This window comes from Cervus elaphus, chromosome 33 (assembly GCF_910594005.1).
Source record: "Cervus elaphus chromosome 33, mCerEla1.1, whole genome shotgun sequence".
Lineage (NCBI taxonomy): Eukaryota > Metazoa > Chordata > Mammalia > Artiodactyla > Cervidae > Cervus > Cervus elaphus.
This window is the reverse complement of record NC_057847.1, coordinates 50,047,405-50,063,922: the sequence shown is the minus strand read 5'-3', so window position 1 is coordinate 50,063,922 and position 16,518 is coordinate 50,047,405. Positions and strand designations below refer to the sequence as shown.

The 16,518-nt window shown below is 35.1% G+C and overlaps 1 long non-coding RNA gene across 1 annotated transcript in view; it reads left to right on the top strand.

Annotated features, from left to right (window-relative positions):
* Window positions 1-16,518, top strand: part of LOC122688554 — a 204,787-nt gene that overhangs the window by 145,942 nt on the left and 42,327 nt on the right. The window contains exon 3 of the long non-coding RNA XR_006339500.1: window positions 15,567-15,660. This is a non-coding gene — a long non-coding RNA (uncharacterized LOC122688554). The remainder of the gene's footprint in view (window positions 1-15,566; window positions 15,661-16,518) is intronic.

Sequence of the window (16,518 nt, the reverse complement as noted above, 5' to 3'; positions counted from 1 at the left end):
TAGCTTTTGGAAGATCACCAAATAATAAATAAACTTTAATAAACCTTCATTAGTGGGTAGTAGGTGACCAAGGATTCCCTTATATGGCCCACAGCGCTCAAGACTTAGTCATCTCGTCTGTCTTAGGTATTCAGTTGGCTGTAAGCGCTAATCCAAAGTGAGACACTGAGCAGAGAGAAGATCCAGAAATAGTAATCCATCAGATGTGGCATCACGTTGCTTACAGGAGCTCTGGCATTATGGTAATGGTACCAGGACCTGGACCTGAGCTTTTCCAGTCAGCAACTATCACCTGACCCCAAGAAACATAAATACTATGGGACACACAAAAGGGAGGTGCAGCCCTAAGGTGCAAGTTGGACAGATGCTGAGACAAGCCAAGAAAGCCTTTACAGCCGAGGAAGAATTCAAATCTGAGTAAGAGAAATTTTGCTTAGGTCAGGGCAATATTATTTTCCTGGAGAAAGTATTTGTGGATCCTCTACATGACTTTACCCATTATTTGATTTTTTTTTTTTTTTTTTTAGTAGCATAGGCCTTCAAGTTTCAGTACGAATGTAGCCATTTATTAGGGCCCAGTCAGATTGATTATTTGCTATGATGCTTCACATTCTTGTGACATTTTAGGAATCTATAATGGTTATTTCCTGAAAGAGTTAAAGCAGAAGCCGTTATTATTCCTTGAACTTATAATGTATGTTTCCTAGCGTCTTTGTACGAGGCTCCTATTGTGTTAGCATTTTGAACTGAGAAAGTTACAAGCTACCTTATTATTAGTAATACTGAGTATGTCAGCATACTTTCAGCTTCCAGGTAAAACTGGCTTGCCAAAATTTCACCAACATTTTGGGCTAAATTGATTTTGTTGGAATGATCACTCTGGTGATTGGGAGCTACCTGACAGTTTTAATATGTAATGTCCATGTGCTTTTGTATATGTCCATATATGTTCTGCCCATATGCTTTTGTAGCCCTTCCCCGTTTTGTACACATAGGCCTTCCAAAGGGCAGCACCTGCATCTAGGTCATGGGACTGCCTTTGAGCTGCTGAAAGCCACTGGGCGAAGACCTTAAGCAATGGCTGACAGGTTTCAGCTTCCTCAGTCCTGGCTTAGACAATTCTGAGACATGTATCTTATACCATTTTCAGATTCTCCCATTAGATTAAGTTTCCATTGGCCTCTGCAAGAGCTAACATAATAACATACTCTGTATTAGCTGCCTGCCCTTCTTATCACCTTCCCCACTCCCCTACCAGTTATGCTGAACCTCTCAAATAAACTTCCCACTCAGTCCTAGTTTCAGGGTCTGATTTCCTTAGAAACCCCACTAAGATAACTAATAAACCAAAGATGAGAATCCTTCCTATTTTGCTGGTATAATTTATTTTATACTGTTATGATAAATTGTCTAGAGTAAATGGGCAGTTATTAAATTCATCTGTTAATTGTTTGGGACTACAGATATTTAGTATGGTAGATCCCTTTCTATTTATTGTGACATAAAACTTAATTAAAATCACTAGCCATCAAATACTAGTAAAAATAGGCTAAGTTATGTAAATGAAAGGATATAAATGGTCACCCTTTTATAAAAATTCTAAACATAGCTTTAAAATACTAGAATCAATATAATAGCAAAATCTTAATACTGGAAGTAAGAAAAAATGCATTTTAACCAAAAAATTGAATATAGTTCTTAGAAAAATTTTACTGAGACCCACAGTTTAAACTAAAACGAACCCCAATACCCTTAAAACACTCAAATATAAATGTTTAGGGATACCTAAGAATTGAAAACAAAATACTAAAGGAATAAAATCCTAAGAGACAAGAACTAGTATTCAGAGCATATAATATACCAAATAAATGAATAAAATATTTTAACAGCTACCTTGATACTAGAAGTAAAATGTAATTAAATGCTCAGAGTGAAATGTTAAGAGCAATCTAAAAATACTAAGAATGTTAGAGATAAATCATTTAGCACACAAAAATGTGAATTTAAAAAGTAATCTTTCAAAACCGGAAACGGACACAGAGCATTCAGAGGAGTCTCAAGAGTAACGGAAGCACTAGGTCTAGTTTAAAGAAGATGAGAATCAGGCAATGCCCAGCAAGAGCCTGGTCACTGTTGATAATCCAAGTTGGGGAGTCCAGGTCAAAACTAGTTGCAAACTATTTGCAGACTGTGTTTAAAAAGACACTCTGAAAGAAGAGAATGAAATCAAGCCCATTTCAGGGACTATAGACTTACTGCTGCATTTCTCACCCTTTAAATAACATTTTGTAAAAACCCATGAGATGTAATTTAAAAAGTAAAGATAACGCAGGAACTTTAACTGTGATGAAGAGCCAATGATAGCAGCATTTAAAACCTTTGATAACAGACAATCCACTTTACATGTCCCCAAATCTAATATGTTGTAGTATGCTTTTTTCCTAGCCATTAGCATGCAAGATAAATTCAGTGTAGCACTTCATTTGCTCAGTTTGACCAGTTGAGAAACTACTGTGCATTTAATCTCAATGTTTTGATTTTTTAAGTATGTATAGGTTTTATGATTTAAATAACCCCAAAGACAATACAGTATAGTGATTAGAAGCATAGGCCCTTGATCCAATCCTGAATCTGCCACTTAACTTGCTATCAGTAAGCACACATTACTTTACCTTGCCTTGATTTCCTGGATTGTTAAGTGGGCATCATAAGAACATGCTACTCCATAAGAGTTTCTGAGGATTAAATAGCTTAAATATAAAATTCTTAAAATATTGTCTACCATATATTTATTCCCAATACATCTTTTGTGTATGATAACAGTGAATTATGGGTAAAGTTGAAATTTATAATGTTGTTGAGATACATAACTACTTTCATATAATGATTATTATGGGGAAAGTGTTAGTTTATCAGTCATGTCCGACTCTTTGCGACCACATGGACCATAGCCCACCAGGCCCCTCCTTCCATGGAATTCTCCAGGCAAGTTCATTGCCATTTCCTTCTCCAGGGGATCTTCCCAACCCAGGGATCGAACCCAGGTCTCCCACATTGCAGGCAGGCTCTTTACCATCTGAGCCACCAGGGAAGCCCAACTATGGGGAAAATGCAATCTAACTTTCTGTTCAGCTCAGTTCAGTCGCTCAGTCGTGTCCATCTCTTTGCAACCCCATGAACCGCAGCACACCAGGCCTCCCTGTCCATCACCAACTCCTGGAGTTTACTCAAACTTATGTCCATCGAGTCGGAGATGCCATCCAGCCATCTCATCCTCTGCCGTCCCCTCCTCCTCCTGCCCCCAATCCCTCCCAGCATCAGGGTCTTTTCTAATGAGTCAACTCTTCACATGAGGTGACCAAAGTATTGGAGTTTCAGCTTCAGCATCAGTCATTCCAATGAACACCCAGGACTTATCTCCTTCAGGATGGACTGGTTGGATCGCCTTGCAGTCCAAGGGACTCTCAAGAGTCTTCTCCAACACCACAGTTCAAAAGCATCAATTTTTCAGCACTCAGCTTTCTTCACAGTCCAACTCTCACATCCATACATGACCACTGGAAGAACCATAGCCTTGACTAGACGGACCTTTGTTGGCAAAGTAATGTCTCTGCTTTTTAATATGCTATCTAGGTTGGTCATGACTTTCCTTCCAAGGAGTGAAAGTGAAGTTGCTCAGTCGTGTCCAACTCTTTGCGACCCCCTGGACTGTAGCCTACCAGGCTCCTCCCTCTATGGGATTCTCCAGGCAAGAATACCGGAGTGGGTTGCCATTTCCTTCTCCAGGGGATCTTCCCGACCCAGGGATCGAACCTGGGACTCCTGCATTGCAGGCAGACGCTTTAACCTCTGAGCCAAGGAGTAGGTGTCTTTTAATTTCATGGCTGCAATCACCATCTGCAGTGATTTTGGAAGCTCTACTCATTTCAAAAATGAATATATAAAACATGACCCATTTGTGACAAAGGAGGACTGCAGTTTTTGCTTATTTTTCCATGTGATATTTACTATGTTTCTACTAAGGTGAGGAGAGAATAAATGGTATGCCTACCATGTGCTAATAATAAACACTTTATGTCATTTCACATAATCCACAGTCAGCTAATCACTTTGTTTCAAACGAAGTTGAAATTTCAGAAAGGTTCAGAGCTTCTGTAATATAGTCTCTCTGACTCTGAGCTTAAAGCTTGTGCTACTTTCCCTGTGTTATTAACAGAGGAGAGATTCAAACTATGTAAGAACTGGTATGACCCAGGTACCAACAAACCAAAGTAGATGCAAGAGTCTTAGAGGCCTTATGCTCTGCCAGGTATTATCTCCTTAAGGATTAGAACATGGAGAACTCTTGGTGGGGGAGAGGTCCCTAGAGAAGGGGACATATGGAGAAGCTGGAGCAGTGGCCACTTTCCAACAGTTATGGAGGTCTTTTCATGTTTAGCTAGTACAGCCACAGTGTTCATTCTAATCAAATATTAGATGTTTCAAAATATTACTTTTGATGTATCTGATATTAGGATAGGTATGTTCAGATTTGAGTACTGTATTAATTTTTAATATTTTTAAGACATATTTATAGAATCAGGCATAATTGAGAATTCCGTCCTTGAGATTTCTGTTAAACATTCATTGTATGATTTTCAATTATATTGATTGATTGATCTCCACTTAAGATACATTGCCTTTATTTATAGTCACCAATTTTTTAAAATTATGAACTTGCAATAGTTTAGAAGAAGCTTGCAATTTATGGTTCTTTGGCCAAAAAATATTCATTATGTTATTGTAAAGACTTTGTTTTCTTTTCCAAATATGAATTTGCTCTCCTAACCAACCTTCTTCTTGTTATATATTCTTTATTCACATCCAGAAAGAATAAAACAATGATGATTTTTACCTGATAATATATAGTATATCTTCAAATTTGTTAGAAACCTGATCTCTTAATTTTATAATCTGGGAGCAACAGAAATCACTGAAGTCTTCTTTTTTGTGTGATACGAAACTTATTTAAAATGCAGATTTCAGTAGATGAGTACGTTGTTTCTTGGTTTGTTTACAATATTTCATAAAATTAAATGAATTAACTGTTAACTAATGCTTTTCCTTTGAAACTTAAGTAATTACTAGTATTCAGCCTTTTTTAAACAATAAAAAAGACAACTTCACCTTGTTCAATCCAATAAAGGGGCCTCTATTGCCAACTGATTCACTGCCTTGGGGTCATTTGTGTTTACTATTTTTATGTGAAAGAACTGAATATTTTGTTTTATTTTTGTTTCATTTGTTCTCTGTTGCAACCAGCCAATCAGTAAATATGTTAAATGTTTTATGTTCAGTTTTTACTGAGCATGAACCCACCATACTAAGTTTTACTTCCACATACCAATTTGCAGTTTACCTAGTTTAAAATCTACTTACTATATGTTTGTATAGGGTGTACTTCATTATTTCTGTATCTACCATGGTATCTACAGCTGTGTTCTCAGTGATAAGGAATGATCAGAAAATCACAGCATTATAAATGTTGGCAACATTGGAAACATTTAATATTTGACTAATTTTAAGTAGCATTTAAAGCTGTATTTGAGAGGTAATATTAAGACTTGCATCACTCAGAGCAAAGTGATGGCCTATGAAAGTGAAAAGTGAAAATGTTGATTGCTCAGTCATGTTTGACTCTTTGTGACCCTCATGGACTGTAGCCCACCAGGCTCCTCTGTCCACGAGATTTGGCAGGCAAGAGTAATGGAGGGGGTTACCATTCCCTTCTCTAGGGTATCTTCCCGACCCAGGGATCGAACCTGGTCTCCTACATTGCAGGCAGAATCTTTACGTTCTGAACCACCAGGGATGCCCCCAGATGGCCTATAGTGTCTTGGCTTAAAAATTCAGGTATTTTTCTGCATAGTCATTCAGTTCATTATAAATGCAGGGAAGATGAAACAAATTTCTGGAAATACTTCACATTTTATATGTTTAGCATTTGATTTGTCATCTTTGAAAGATCTAAAATGATATTCTGTTAATTTTTACACATCCCACATAACCTTGACAGAACAATCCTCTAAATCTGAAAAATCTCTAATAAACAAGAGTGACTCAGAATCTCTTTTTGGTTGCATTTGCTTATATTTAGATTTCACTGTTTTATTTTTCAGTTATCTTTCACTGAGTCAGTAATGATCCTGTCTTTGTTTACAGTAACCTAGAGGTAATTTGTATAATCCAGACATCTTTTTCTATTTATAAGGAATTTATTTGTTTATCAGTGTTTTCTTTTCCCTGATGAAATCCCTCATTATTTGACAGTTTGGCATAATATTAAGCTGTTCTTTGTAGGATTTGAAACATTGTTCTTTGGTAAAAGATAGCTGATTCCAGACATCATAAAATTAGGTATTACTACTCGCTCATAGAATTTCTCACGTAATATGGTTTCTTTGCTGTTATGAATGCCTGCACCAAAAATCTGTGAAAAGTCAGAGCCTAGAGTCTCCCCCAGCACTGGTGGCTTTGATACTTTAGTCACATGAACCATTTTTTTGGTGGTTTTTTTTTTTTCAGACATCACTAAGGATGATACTCCTATTCTTGTGTGCATTTATTTGCATTTTTCTGCTTGTTATTTTATTCTTTAAATGGGTTGATAAATAGGAACATCACCTCCTTGCACAGGGCTCTATCACCTCTCTCTGCTATCTTTTTGTTTCTGTTGGAAACTGTGGTAGAATTTGATTTGGTTATGCAGGTAATTCTCATTTTGGTTTTATTTTCCCAAGATGCAACCACTTGTTGCTTTTTTTCAATTATATAGGCTAAAGTCCCTTTTCTTAAGATATTGTCTTGATTATTTATTTCCATTAGTGAGGAGTAATGATTCATCATTTTGGAGGGTTGTTCCATTTATAATTTGAAAAGTCACTTTGGCTTTATATAACACATACTAAAATTTTTTAATTAATTAATTTATTTGGCTGCACTGAGCTTTCTCTAGTTCCGGTGAGTGAGGCTACTCTAGTTGTGATGCTCAGGCTTCTCATTGCGGTGGCTTCTCTTGTTGCAGAGCACAAGCTTTAGGTGCTAGGGCTCAGTAGTTGTAGCGCACAGGCTTAGTTACTCTGTGGTATGTGGAATTTTCCTAGACCAGGGATCAAACCTGTGTCCTCTGCATCAGCGGGCTGATTCTTATCCATGGCAGCACCAGGGAAGTCCAAGATCATGCTTTTGTTTACATTATCAATGTCATACATATTAAAGGACATTTTAAAAGGCTTATAGCATAATTTTGATGTTTCCCTATCAGCAGTTTGTATCCCAGTTTTAAAATTCTATAGCTTATTGTGAAGCATATTATTTTAAAAATATCTACAAGAGAGCAGTTTTTAGTCTATGTGCACATACTTTAAAATTATATTTATTTAAATTTTTTCTATAAGTTGATTTAAACATATAGTTCTTCTAATTAGTTTTCTCTCAAATTAGTCTTAAGAAGTACTAATTAATGAGTCTAGTATATCATATTAATTTTTTAACTTATATAACAATTTTGTTTTTATATAGAGAACATATTCCAAAAAGACTTTTTCTGAGTTTTGATTCAATGTTTTCAGCTAAACCTCCTATAACACCTAGTAATTTATTCAGTTAAATATAGTGGACCTATTACTTTAGACTTATTATAATCTTTGTTACCACCATGTAAATAAAACATTATGGTTCATAATTCTGAATCTGGATTTCTTTTTAGACATTAATTGGATTTACAATAGCTTCATGGAATCTGTCTTCATAAGGCTGTTTTTCTTTGAAATGTCATTGTCTTTTGTGTCTGATACCACAAAATGTTGTTACAGCATTGTTAAAATACTTGAAGATATATGAAACTTATTTAAGGCCTCGTAATATTTGTGCACAAAAACAATGGTCTCTCTCTCTCTCTCTCTCTCACACACACACACACACACAACCATGGAGCCATTTTCTGTTTCAGCAGCAGCAGAACATCTTTTTCTGTTGGGCAAAATTCCAACTCTTTGATTTGGTGGCTTGAATTTCAGCATCACTCCCCAGGTTTTTTTATTCTTCATGTTGGCTCACCATCAATGTATAGTATTTTGTTTGTTAGATATATATGTTAGGTAATAAATTGCTAACTGGATATGACTCATGCTTATATCTTGCTATGTTGCTTTGGAATTTTAAAAATTAATGATATTCTGTTAAATATTCGTGAATTTCTGTTTCTCTCTCTGAAAAGAGGCAGTGCAAATTTTGTGTTTGACTTCTGAATGCTTTTTAAAAAGAAAAAGATCTTCTTATTTGCTAATAAAATTTCTTGTAATTCCTCACCATAAATTCAAAGAATCATGGAGTTGGAAGAGGCCTTTAGAAGGATTGAAGGATACCCTCTGATGTTGAAATTTCCTTCTTTGATATCCCTCTCTCCTGTTCAGCAGTTCCATCTACCCTTTTAGCATAATCCTGAGCAATGAAATCACTAGTAGCTATTACTGTTGGTTTTCTTCCCTTCTTTCCCCTCCTCTATAGAACTCTCCAGTATTGAAAAATAGATCATTTCTGGTGTTCTAGAAACACAGGCAGCTCCTATTGGTAATGAGAATGAGAGAAAACGAATATGATGTTTTAGAAAATGGAGGTAATGTCAATAGTAATGACTTTTTAAAGTAATCACAAAAAAAGATAAAGGAAGTGGAGTCAGACTGCTGAAAATATGTTGAGAGACAACTGAGTCAGGACTTGGGAGGCAAGAGACAGAACCTGAAAAGGAGATAACATCAACACCATCCTAGTCATAAACTTCTAACAGTCAACATTTGGAGGGAGGCAGAGAGCAAGGTGTATAGTGTATTATTTCCAAAAGTAAAATAGCTTTATAAAATATAATAAAGCTATACAACATAGCTTTATAGTGTTTTTCTGTAACACTGCCACTGAGGAAGTCCTTGAAAAGTTCTAACACATGGAAGGATAAATGAAATGATCCCTTTTTAAAATATGTTTTACTCAATGTGAGCTTATTGACACAGACCTTCATATTCACATGATTTCATCCTCCCAATACTTTTCATTCCCCCCTCTACAACATACTTATCTTTCTCAACCTTTAGTTATCATTCATAGTAGTTTTTAAGAACCTTATTTTTGAGGTTGGATGAGACTATGTAGAACTAAAGTGATAAATGAACTGCCAACCCATTTACTGGTCCCACCTCTATTTGCTCATTAATTGTCTATCAACAAGTCCAATAAGATAAAACTACAGTTGAATTTATTATTGCCAGAATATAAATATGTGTATTCTTGGTACCATATTTGGCAAAATGTTTACTTAATTGTTTCTCTCCAAAAAGGTCAGTGTTTGCATATTAGTGTAGCCAAAAAATCACTCACTAGTATTCCCCAAATAACAGACGTAATTAAGGAGGTCTGTCAGAACCAAATTGATGATGTATTTTAGCTGAAGACATACCCTGCCTGAACTAGATGGATGTTTTTAGAGAATGCTAGTAGCAGGGAGAAAGGGAAGAAGAAAGTGGCTTTTTTTTTAATCTAATGAAAACGTATCATTTACTGTGAATACCTTGAATTGCCTGGTTATTATTAACTTTCATAGAACTTCAGTTGCTTTGGACTTTATAATTTCTTACTGAAGCCAGATCATTTAGACAAGTTGCAGGAGGGCTAAAGACAAGGCTTAATCTGGTGGACAAAATTTAGAATAACATATGGTTCTTTGTTTTTGAAAGTGACTTGGCCATACTCAATAAGGGACTCTTAGGCTGTTTACCACAGAAACATAGAATAGCTACAAAAAAGAAATGCAGAAAAGTTATCCCAGATACACTAAAAGAGTGATCTGGAATAAATCTAATAATGGTTCTGTTACTAAGAATAGCTGGAATATGCTCCAGCTAAGATTATTACTTTTATAAAAACAGTTGAGAAAACTGGTCCATGAATTGCATGATGAGAGCTCTTGTTGTGCTGAAGAAATTGGAAACTTTAGAGAAGCAAACATAGGCTAGAAGTATTTTTAATTCTTTGAATATTTTCTGTTAAGATTTTATGAGGTTTTATTTTATTCTGTAATTTCTTGCTGTAATTTGTTTTTACTCAGCCATATATGAAACTTGTGAATTAAAAAAATTCCTAAGTCACTATCAGATCAGAATAAATGGGATCTTGAGGGCTATGAAATTGCATACTACTAATGGTATGAAAGCAATCACCGGTAAAAGTTTAGATTGAATTTAATTCCATAGCTCAGGGAATTTTTAGGTAGCATATTTTCTTCCTGTAAAAACTGCCATATTTTAAACTTGAGAGTGCAGAAATACTTTAAGAAGGCAAATTTTTTTGTAGAAAAAATTGAGTTAAAACCGTAAATTTTGCATCCCAGTATTGAACCATATTTCATGGATTTTAATGTGATTAGGCTTATAGAACATTATTCAGAAGCAAGACTGAGGTTTTTAGGATAAACCGTGATATCACAGAGGCTTTATTATGTAAATGGTACAGAAATACTAGAAAGCATATAGAGCAAAAAGAGAACTTAGAAGTAATCTTATTGTGAAGAAGGGTCAGAAGTAGACCTTCATGGCATTTTACTTGCAGTGAGAAACCTGATAAACTGCAAGAGTGGAAAACGTGAGGCAGAAATGATACGAGGGTGTATTAGGTAAGGCTTCCAAAACTACTGAAGATTTTAGTTTTAAGTATGAGACCATATTAAAAAAAAATCCAACTAATAAAAATACATGGAGAAATAAATAAAAATAAAAACAAGGAATAAGTTTTAGCAACTTACATGACCAATGTTAGAGATACCTATGTCCATTATCTAGAAGTCTGTATTTTTAATCGTTAAAGAGTAATATGTAGAGGCTGAATTCTTTTGTGATGTATGGCATTTTGTGATTTATAGAGTTATTGGTTCTTCTTAAAATAGTGTTCCTAAGGAAACACTAAACTGTGTTCCCAGTGACTTCTGTGTTAAATATGTTTAAATAGTTTCTAATTTACTGAAAATTGATCATTCTTTTAGTTTTTATTAATACCAGTAATAATTACACTATTACTCTCAAGCAAAATTACCTGGTTTAGACATTAAGAGAGTTAGGTGCAGTAGTCCTCAGAACAGATGAGAAATTTCATGCAGCATAGGGAGATTACAATTTTTAAATCCTTCATCGTCGTAAAGTATACTGAAGAGAAAAGCTGGGTGCCTCACCTCATCACTGTAAAACACTATACTTAATTACTAGAAACACTAACAAATATGCCAAGTCTTAAGGAATTAAAAAAGAAAAGGTAGAAATAAGGGACTGTAAGTTAGTACCTGATTAATTAGCTAAGTATTTTGCAATAATGAGCGTAGAAAATCAATATTAGAAAGATAGCTTTAGTGTCAAGTTGATGGAAGTTTCCTTTAAGGAGGGAGCAGTATCTGAGCTAATTTTTGGTTGGCCAGGAGATGAGAGATAAACAGCAAAAGGCAGCTGAGGTCAGATAATAGAAGATCAAGAGTCTTGCCAAAAGACACTTCATTTCATAGCTGTAAATCACAGAGGCAGACATACAGCCTCTGCTACAGATTCGAGATGGACTAGCTCCCTGTTTGTGAGGACATTTGAGAAGTCCATGACTGTTGCTATTAAGCAGCACGAAGCCTGCGGGGGAAATCAACTTTGGTCACAAACTGAAGATTGATGTTAACTTACTAGAAAAACCTAAAGTCTTTAGCAGCATGTGCATATAGAAAAAATACTAGGAGGACTTCCATCTTAGGCATGTAAGAGAAACTATGTATAGTTTTCTTTCAAGGTTTAGTAGTTGTTGATCATCATCCTTACTGGGTATAGCAGAGACTCTGATGTTTACCTGTGTTTATTAGATTTTTCATTTTCAGAAAAAATCTAAAGAGTATATGATATTGAATATATTATTTTTACTGTGAAGTACTTCTGGGCCTATTTATAAGAATTTTCGAAACTAAAATGTTAGCACTCTATTTTATGTTATTTTTAGTAAGTTATGTATGTGTAGTTCTTGAGGGAAATGAATTATTAAGACTTTCTTTTTAAAATTTTGGCTTTGTGTTTAAACAGAGCAAATGATGATATTAGAGGAGCTTCCCCCCCCCTCCACTAAGTTAAGGACAAAAAATTTTAATTTTGAGACTTTGAAGACATGTTTCTAGTTATATATGAGGTTTTAAGTTAAATTTTCATTATAGAATATAACCTAGTTTTCTCTCTTTTTTGGCCACAATATATATAATATATATATATACATATACAATAAAATCATTATATTGTATTGATTACCTATACAGTTTACTTAGAAGGCTAGTAAGGCTTACCAAAATATATGATCCATAAACATTATCTTAGATTTAGCTATGTTGATGTATTACTTAAGTCCTATTTACTCTAAGTTTAAAGTTATGTTTTACCAGTGGATCTTGAGATTATCTTTTAAGATTAGGAATATAACTTAGAACAAATTCAAGAGGTATTTTTATAAATGTCAATAATAAAGTTCTGGTAGTAGTCACTGTTCATAAAGACTTAGAGAACTGTTTTACAGGGATTGGAGACCTTTTATATTATAATCACCAGAGACGTCTATAAAAATAGAAACTCCTTGGCCTTAGCCTAGTTCTTCTGAATCAAAATCTCTGGGCAGGACACCTGAGAATTTACATTTTAAAGTAGTGCCTTTGGTCCTTAAGTGCATTATAATTTAAATTCACTGTAACTACCATTTACACTGTGCTTGGATTCATGTAATCTAAGATATTATAGGTTTGTGTATATTTGTGTGTGTGATGGAAGTTTTGAAGTCATTTTAAGTATTGAGTAGTCCGAATAGCAAGGATCTTACTAATTTTCATAAACATCTGTAGACAGTATTTTTTAAGTTAATGTCTTACTAGTTATCTGTAGAAATTAAGTCAGACAGTTGTAGTGAGATTGTTTCTTAACCAGTAGAATATCCTTCCTTAATGCTTTTGAAAATTAGCAACAGCAGCAGCTCCATGTGATACCAATTAAAATCTGAATATTTAAGGAAGAGACTGTCTCCATACATTTAGAAGTGTCCCACATGTTTTTAATGTGTAGCTGCAATGAATCAGGGATATCCACTAATGAACAAAAGGAACAGTGATGTTCCTAGTCAAAAAATTATTGATTGACTTTGGAATCTGTAGTACTCAAAACCACATGCTAAAGGTATGGCACTGTGGCATCTAAATTCTGTTTCCCTAACTGCTTGTCTCAGGCTTATTTACACAATCAAAAGAAATCAAAATCAAAATTATTTCAACAAAGCATTTTCTCTGAATAATCCCAGTTCTCTATTAGACGGCAGTTTCTTTTAAAAGGCCTCTGCTAAGCTTAACTAGGTTAATGTAAAGCACTGATTGGTCAGTTTAAGTGATAAAGTTTGAATAATATTGACCTTTTCACCCAGACTTCCCTGGTGGGTCAGATGGTAATGCATCTGCCTATAGTGCGGGAGACCCAGGTTCAATCCCTGGGTCCGGAAAATTTTCTGGAGAAGGAAATGACAACCCACTCCAGTATTCTTTTTTCTTTTCTTTTTTTTTTTTTTTAAATTGGAAGCTAATTACTTTACAATATTGTAGTGGTTTTTGCCATACATTGACGAGTCAGCCATGGGTGTACATGTGTTCCCCATCCTGAACCCCCCACCCACCTCCCTCCCCATCCCATCCCTCAGGGTCAGCCCAGTGCACCAGCCCTGAGCGCCCTGTCTCATGCATTGAACCTGGACTGGTGATCTGTTTCATATATGATAATATACATGTTTCAATGCTATTCTCTCAAATCATCCCACCCTCGCCTTTTCCCGCAGAGTCCAAAAGACTGTTCTTTACATCTGTGTCTCTTTTGCTGTCTCACATATAGGGTCATCGTTACCATCTTTCTAAATTCCATATATATGAGTTAATATACTGTATCGGTGTTTTTCTTTATGACTTACTTCACTCTGTATAATAGGCTCCAGTTTGATCCACCTTATTAGAACTGATTCAAATGCACTCTTTTTAACAGCTGAGTAATATTTCATTGTGCATATGTACCACAGCTTTCTTATCCATTTGCTTCCATGTCCTAGCTATTGTAAACAGTGCTACCATGAACATTGGGGTACATGTGTGTCTTTCAATTCTGGTTTCCTCGGTGTGTATGCCCAGCACTGGGGTTGCTGGGTCATATGGGAGTTCTACTTCCAGTTTTTTAAGGAATCTCCATGCTGTTCTCCATACTGGCTGTACTAGTTTGCATTTCACTAACAATGTAAGAGGATTCCCTTTTCTCTGCACCCTCTCCAGCATTTATTGTTTGTAGACTTTTTGATAGCAGCCATTCTGACCTGCGTGAGATGGTACCTCATTGTGGTTTTGATTTGCATTTCTCTGATAATGAGTGATGTTGAGCATCTTTTCATGTGTGTGTTAGCCATCTGTATGTCTTCTTTGGAGAAATGTCTGTTTAGTTCTTTGGCCCATTTTTTGGGGTCGTTTATTTTTCTGGAATTGAGCAGCATGAGCTGCTTGTATATTTTTTAGATTAATTCTTTGTCAGTTGCTTCGTTTGCTATTATTTTCTACCATTCTGAAAGCTGTCTTTTCACCTTGCTTATAGTTTCCTTCGTTGTGCAAAAGCTTTTAAGTTTAGTTAGATCCCATTTGTTTATTTTTGCTTTTATTTCCATTACTCTGGGAGGTGGATCATAGAGGATCCTGCTGTGATTTATGTCAGAGAGTGTTTTGCCTATGTTTTTCTCTAGGCCACTCCAGTATTCTTGCCTGGAAAATCCCATGGACGGAGGAGCCTGGTAGGCTACAGTCCATGGGGTTGCAAAGAGTCGGACACGACTGAGCGACTTCACTCACTCACTTCACTTTTCATGAAGACAGACTGTTTAGCTAATTGATTTCTATGGCCCTGACTTTTACAGGCAACTCAAGAGTAATCAAGAATATATTTTTGGTAATTATCCATTCTAAACAAGGAAAGTACTTTTTAGGGTAGGGCTACATTCCTGTAGAACATAAGAATTAATGTGTTTAAAATTATATTTCTTCAAAATGTTGATGAAAACTAGGTTAGCAAGATAAAATTGGTGCTATAGAAAGTACTAAACTCTGTGTTGTTGTTCAGGTACTCAGTCTAGTCTGACTCTTTGCAACCCCGTGAACTACTACCTGCCAGGTTTCCTTGTACTTCACTATCTCCCAGAGTTTGCTTAAATTCATGTCCATTGATGCTACACTCTATGCCAGGGATCAAAATGTCAAAGTATGTTTCACAGGCCTTTCTGATTCTTCTAAAGGGAAAAATTATTATTACCGTCTAATTGCATAAAACATGTCACACACATAGTTCACACACAATAGACACCTCCCTTTGCCCATACTTATAATTTTAAGATTTCCCTTAATATTTAAAATAAATAAAAAAATATTTATAACCTCAAAGTCATGATATTTTCTTATCTTTTTCTTTTAGATGATTATTGAGGATATCAGTTTCTGCATGTGGGAAGTAGATATTGAAGGTTATCTGGTTTACAGACAGGATCTTTAAAAAATAGACACTGAAGGTAAGTAATGACTATAGCCTCATAAATAATCTAATTTAAATGGTTAGGGTTGCCAGATTATAATTTAACTTGCTAAACTTGCTTACTTTTTTGTCACTGGCCCTGATAAACCACATTCATTCATATTCAGAAATAAATTGTTATGCCTTAATACCATCTTGGCAGAAAGGATCAGATTTCATTTATAATGAGCAGTTGATAAAGTTGATGTATTACGGAAGAATGCAAACTAATTAAAAAGAATGAAGAAGATATTAAGTAGCATCTATCAAAACTGGGTGCACAACTCAGAATTTAACTTGAAAAAATGATTTTTCAGACCCTGCTATGCACTGTATTTTTTATTAATATTTATGTCCTTAACCATGTTAAAAGCTTGTTTTTTAACCACTCCAAAAAAACAACCCTGCAACAGTTTCAAACACTCATAGTATTACTTCTGAATACCTAACTTCTTTTTCATTATTTCTTGAGCTCCTGAAGATTTGTCTTGACCTGTGATATCCTTTCACTTACCGTATTTTGTTCATGTCTCCCATGACTGCTTACATGCTTATGTTACTAAGTAAATTCTGAATACATTTGGCACAATTTTGAATGAGATAGAGAGTACAAAATGCAAAAAGGGTACTTTAAATAATTTTGTGTGGTGCAAGAGAGAGGTGACAGGGGTGTACCTATGGCTGATCATTGTTGATGTGTGACAGAAAATGATAAAATTCTGTAAAGCAGTTATCCTTCAATTAAAAACATTTTTAAAAATAATAATTATTTTGTGGGTCAGATAGGTACAATGGAACCTTGGAGAGTGTGTAACCTCTTAATGGGGCACTTCTATTTAGCTCTAAAATCCTTTCT